We start from the raw sequence: 6,612 nt of genomic DNA on the forward strand, positions 1-6,612 counted from the left end.
TTAGCCTCTGTTGTCTGACTCTCATCAAGAAAAAAGGTGTCTTCCACTTGAGCCAACGTTGTCATGCAGTAACAGTAACGTAATGTTGGGCTTAAAAACCCATTTCAAAGAAATTTGCATGCGTAAGACCTTGACTTCTGTGCATTTATTCTCCAGATGCCTGAGGTGGAGAAGAGTAGTGGAATGCAGGACACATAGAGAGAGGGTGAGCCCTCGGTCTTGGCCATTGTTTAATGCCTTTTTCTCCTTGGATACAGGAAATTGAAAAGTTAAGAGAAAAGATCAATGCTAAGAAAATATAATAAACAGAAACAACTTGATGAAGATTCCTTATTCCACCTGTAATTCATCAGATTTTCTCACATTATTTTTAAAAATGCACCAAGACATTCCATTCAAAGAAGTAAGTTCATTGTTAGTTTAAAATAATCATGCACAAATTCTAGATGACACAAAACTTTTTTCTTTTGTTCTGGGAGATCCTTTATAGTGCTTTTTATCCTTTCTGTCAGGAACCACAATAGGATCAGTAAATTGTGACATTTAAATCAGTTTTACTGATTATAGGAGAAAAATGGAACATCTGCAAAATCTCTTTAAAAAAAACCTTTACAGAGATTAACTGGCCTTGCTTTTTATGTTTTTCACTAGAGAGTAAAGAAAATTTTGTGATCTTGCATCCTAATGATTAGTTAAGAGAAGTATCAGAAATATATTTAGGTGTACCAAGGGCCCATAGTTTCTTATGAGTTTTTTGTGATCTAAAGGGCATTTCTTTTTATTAGTTTACTCCTTCTGGACTGAAATCTTTGATTCCTTAGCATCACCTCTCCATTCTCTACCCCAGCTCTCTCCCTAGTCTCTGAGGAATGGATCGTTATAGAATCTTCCTAGAGGGACAAAATATCATCACTTAAAGACATCTGAAAAAAGTAAAAGCATATGAAATTATCAACTTAAGTTGTAAAATGTGATGTGGTCTAGACATTCTCAGATATTATAAAGATTACATGTTTTTAATAAAAACCAACATTATTGATATCTTATGAAAAAAATCCTACCCTGGCTAATAAATTTGAGTCCTTATCATCATCTACTCTAAAATGTTAAAGGAGAAAGAGAAGTTCTGAAGTGCTTAATGCAATTCATTTTCATGCTCTGTAGCTCCCTCCAACCCATATTTCATGCCCTGGAGAACCTCCCTGGCTCACTGATTGACTGAATGTAGTATCCAGTGGGTGTCATCAGCAATAATTCTAATGCTTCTTTAAAGACCTAGTTTGACCCCTCAATACCCTTAATTTATAACACTTTCTCAAGCCCATGTCCAAATGCTTTGGTGGAGGTTGGGGAGGGGATTTAAATACCACTTGTTCTATAAAGTCTTTATTGTCTCCCATCATGAAATCAAATCATATTCTCTTTCCCTGAACGTCCTTCCTTCCAGCTGTCCCTCTCCCTACACTTCCATCGCTTTCTTTCTTCTTTTCTTTTCTTAATCTGAGTCCTATGACATTCCCCACAATCTCATGCCACATACCCCTTAGAATCTTGCATTAAGTTTGTTTATTTATCTCTTCTCCACCTCTTTGGAAGATGAGTTCTATGGAAGCTGTGTTTATCTCCATCTATTTAGATGATTACTGAAGGTAACACTTTTACCAAAAAGTGTTCTTGGCTCGTGGACAGATACAAGGTGGCTTCCCACCTGTAACTGATATCTGCTAAATGTGCCAAAGCATCTGCTGTGCTGGACCAGTGGGAAAAGAGGAAAGTTTCCTTTCTCTATACCCGGGAATAAGCTCATGATAACAAAGAAGCCAGCAAGACGAATTAACACTAAAGACCAATTAATATCTTTTGCAAAGATGTTTGTAAGTTTCCCAAGAGATAGATGCAATGCCTAGAAACAGGGATCCTGTCAACGCTGGAGCTGATCGTTTGTCTCCAGCGCACCCCTCCCAGCCCGAGGGGCTTTTAAAATGGATTGTCATGATAGATTCCATCTGGTGAAAATGGAAAGAAAACCGTGCAGATTTTTCATTACAGTCCCCACATTGGCATAGCAGCCAACTGGCAGAGGGTACATTCAAGGTTTCTCGTTTTTCTCTCCCTTCTCATAAGCTATGGAAAGTTCTAAATTTTAAAGGACAACAAGGCCATATTTCAGAGGTGACAGAGTGAAATTCTACACTGTTTTCTCTACCTCAAGCTTAAGTAACTCTTTGACAACTGATTATTCTATAGTTAAAGAAAAGCCCTCAGCTTTGACTACTTCTGCCACAGGCTCTGGTCTTTCTGGAAGCACAAAGGGGAAAAAAAAGTGGTTGATGTCAGGAAGCACATTTTAATTAAAAAAAATAGAGAACAAAAATTTGCAGAGTATTTTGCTTGATCAGTCTGAATCAGTGTCACCATGACATCATGATAAAAGTACAGATTTCTAGGCTCCATTTCAAATGTACTAAGTCACAGTCTCTGAAATGGAAGCTTTGGGACGTGAAAATTGGACAGGTTCCCTGGATGATTCTAAATTTTAAGAATCTCTTAGCTAAGGGTATGGAAAGAATATTGAAAATTTCTAGAAGAAATCTTCATTTAAAAATATGCTTCCTTTTAACTTTTTAGATGCTTTATAGAGAATATTATTATTAAAAATTGAATTTAAATCACAGTTCTGAGAATTTAGAGAAGAGTAAAGTGTGAATTTAAAATTACTTTGAGATACATTCCCTAATAGTCATAGAGTGAATAAGTTAAAAGCATTGCAATTAGGTGGTCTTTCAAGGACTTAAAAAGCCAAAAAAATCAAACATACTTGCATAAAGTTTATGGATTTGAGTTAAAGTCCTAGAAATGATTGTAGGGAGTATGTTGTCAACTTTATGAAACCAATAGCTTGGAGGCTTTTTGAGTAGTTGAAAATGAATTTAACAGTGAAAATATTTATTGTCCTTTGGCTGAAAATATTATCTGAAATTAATTTGTTTGGCTTGGGAGAAATTTGTGAAATGTATAGTGAATTATGTAGCCAGTTCTTTTTAGATTTATAATGTTTCAAATAAAATCTGCAATACCCTACCTGAGGGGAAAAATGCTTAGTGGCAAGTACTCCTTAGCCAAGTCACATTAGATTCCAATAACTTTGCTTTACTTTACAAGAATTCTTTTTTTATAAAATGTGTATGCTTGTTCAATTTTCCCTTGGATTTTTCTTTTTTTCTAACAATTCTCTTTAGCCAAATCCCAAGCAGATATAAGAACAACTTTGACTATGATGGAAAATACACAGAGGTGAGAATAATAACAATCATGTCATTTTGGGTACAGATTAAAAAAAATTTTTTTGATGTATGGTTGAGTTACAATCTGTTCATTTTTACGTTTTTAAAAATTTATTTTATTGTATACAGATCTCTCTATAAACAAAACGCTTGAGCTCACTATAAACTTTCAAGTGAATGTGAAGAAACTATTTTGTAGTTTGAGGTGGCAAGGAAAAAGATATTTTGAAATTCAATGTTGAGGGACTTCCCTGGTGGTCCAGTGGTTAAAACTTCACCTTCTAATGAAGGAGATGTGAGTTTGATCCCTGATCAGGAAGCTAATATCCCACATACCTCGTGGCCAAAAGTCCAAGGCAAAAAACAGAAGTAATATTGTAACAAATTCCATAAAGACTTTAAAAAAATGATTCATATAAAAAAATCCTAAAAAAAAGAAAATCTGAAGTCCATCAGTCCTCTTGCTGAGGTGTTAAGTCCAATCTCAGTATGGAAAGACTGCACACAGACATTTCTGAAGGCTTCAGACTGTCATCAGAACCTGCGCCATCTCAGGTGGTCCAGGTGATTATGTTTTCCCAGGTATAATTAGAAAGATAGGTTTTTACAAAAGTTTAATTGGATAATGGTCTTTCCTTACTGGTTTAGTAAGGTAAACCCATCTTCGTGAACAGCAATCTCACACCCAAACTCTTTCTCACATGCACGAAAAGACCTTATGCAAGAAATAAGGTTTTCAGAATCACGTGTGCATGTGTGCTCAGCCACTCAGTCGTGTCTGACTCTCTGAGATCCCATGGACGATAGCTTAGGCTCCTCTGTCCATGGGATTTCCCAGGCAAGAATACGGGAGTGGGTTGCCATTTTCCTTCTCTAGGGGATCTTCCTGACCCAGGGATCTAACTTGGGTCTCTGGTGTTTCCTTCATTGGCAGAAAAATTCTTTACCACTGAACCACCTGGAAAGCCGTCAAATTCAATAGACACAATTAAAATGATATGATATGTATCATTCCCTAGAATCTTCATAAAGCCAAATTGAGGAAAGATAGCTATTTGAATTAGATTTGAGGAAAAGTTTGGATGGTGTGACATTTCCATTATAAAAGATAAGAACTATCTCAGAGAGGATTTATTCCAAGCTTCTCTAGTATCCTGGTGGGTATTAGACTTCCCTGGTGGCTCAGATGGTAAAGCGTCTGCCTACAATGCAGGAGACCCAGGTTCAATCCCTGGGTGGGGAAGATCCCCTGGAGAAGGCAATGGCAACCCACTCCAGTATTCTTGCCTGAAAAATCCCATGGACAGAAGGGCCTGGTAGGCTACAGTCCATCGGGTTGCAAAGAGTTGGACACGACTGGGCAGCTTTCTTTTCTTTTCTTTTTCTCTAATACCCTAGCACACAGTCGGTATGTACTGCATATAATTATTTCGTAAGAGCCTTAAACACAAATTAGGGCACAGAGATTTCCAATGGGATTATAACAAATTAGTCTTTGGGAGACTGAATAAATAGCCAATAAATGGATGGGGAAGCAGTTTGACATCTCAGTTCTTATGAAATATGGAGTAGACTATCTCTCTCTATCATTTGTATCCTTTATAGCATTTAGCAATGTAAATGTTAACCTGAGTTGATATTGATCTAAATCTGAAGTACTATGACATTTTTGGCTTAAAAACATGATTTAGTGGCCACAGAGTCAAAAAATGTCCCCACTATTACTTTCTATTCATATCTTTTACACTTTTTTTTTTAATACACAAAACACAGCTTACGTTAAGGTCATTATATACTGCCATCAAATTCTAAATTAATTACAAGAAAAGTGGCCAAAGATGATGATCATTTAAAAATTTTTACCTCCTTGAACTTTCTGTGGCATTGAACACTGATGGGTAATTTGTAATAAAATTTAAATACATGAAAAATCTTTCTTTTTATTCTTGTTTCTGACTCACACAAGTTACTTCTCCTGCTTTCTCTTTAGTTCATTTAAATGCTACTTCATTTGTATTCTCACCATGAAAAGAAACAAAATTACACTACATAAAAATTGTAAAAAACTATCTTTTAATGCAAAAAGATAGTTAATAACTTTTCATTTAGACTATTAGCAAGTACCTTTTAAAAAATTGGAGGAAGAATGAAAGGTATCTGTTTCAACCTTTCACAGCACAATGGCAATCACTTATTTCTGCTTCCCTAATTTAGCAGATAGAGGATGAAGAAAAATTGGGTATATTACCATCAACACAGTTTATTTCTTCAGATTCAATAAATGAAATTCACAGTGGTTTCTGGAATCTCCATTACTATACACTGGCACCAAACATAGAATAACAAACACATATTTTATTTGGTTTTATTCAAGAAAAGTAGGTTTGTGTTACACTTCTTCAGTACTCCAACTATGGCGGTCATACAATAGTACCAAATGTTTTTTTTTTCCTTTCGAAAATCTTAGATAATTTCTTTTTTTGATGCTGTAATTAGGAGTGGCATCCTTTTAGTAGAAAAAGCATTTTATCCAAAATTATGAATATGGAAAATGTGGATGTGGTTTCTAGCCAGGAACATGAATGATTATTCCAACAAGAACACGAAAAGAACATTGTTATACAACATCCTAGCTGCTTTGAAAAGAAGATCTGCCAAAGAAAAAGTCAGGCTTTCAATTGTTGGTTGTGGACAAAATGTAGACACACTTTAAGGCTGAATCATTAAAAGAAATTGCTGGTTTAAAAAGTAAGTGTCTCATTGCCTCTATTTTACTAATGGAAAGGGCCAAGTGAATGACCCAAAGTCAGAACCAGTTCGGCATCTGACTCTAGAGCCTGGCTTAGTCATTATACTCCAGTTCTCACTGAAATCTTGTGTAAGGTTGAAATCACTGTTTAGCATCTAATAATTATATACTATCTTTAGCTATCCTTACAAATGTACTTTGGCCTTCCCTGGTGGGGCTAGTGGTAAAGAATCTGCCTGCCAATGCAGGAAACAATAAAAGACTTGAGTCCAATCCCTGGATTGGGAAGATCCCCTGGAGGAGGGCAAGACAGCCCACTCCAGTATTCTTGCCTGGAGAATCTCATGGACAGAGGAGCCTGGCGGGCTACAGTCCATGGGGTCGCAAAAGAGTTGGACATGACTGAAGCCACTCGGCAGGCATGCACAAATATAATTTACCTCCCAGTGAAGAAACCACTACAGCAATATTTTTATTTGAAACTATTTTACTTTAATATATTTTAAAATTTGAGGAAAATACAAAAGTTCATTTTCATAAGTAATTTTTGTCCTAAAAATTTTACTGTATGCTGAAAGC

General features: G+C 35.9%; 1 non-coding gene across 1 annotated transcript; it reads left to right on the forward strand.

Annotated features, from left to right (window-relative positions):
* Positions 1-4,455: 4,455 nt before the first annotated feature.
* On the forward strand, positions 4,456-4,527 carry TRNAC-ACA (transfer RNA cysteine (anticodon ACA)). Its single transcript has one exon. It is a non-coding gene; the product is annotated as a tRNA-Cys (tRNA).
* Positions 4,528-6,612: the final 2,085 nt, after the last annotated feature.

Source organism: Bos mutus, chromosome 5, assembly GCF_027580195.1.
Source record: "Bos mutus isolate GX-2022 chromosome 5, NWIPB_WYAK_1.1, whole genome shotgun sequence".
Classification (NCBI taxonomy): domain Eukaryota; kingdom Metazoa; phylum Chordata; class Mammalia; order Artiodactyla; family Bovidae; genus Bos; species Bos mutus.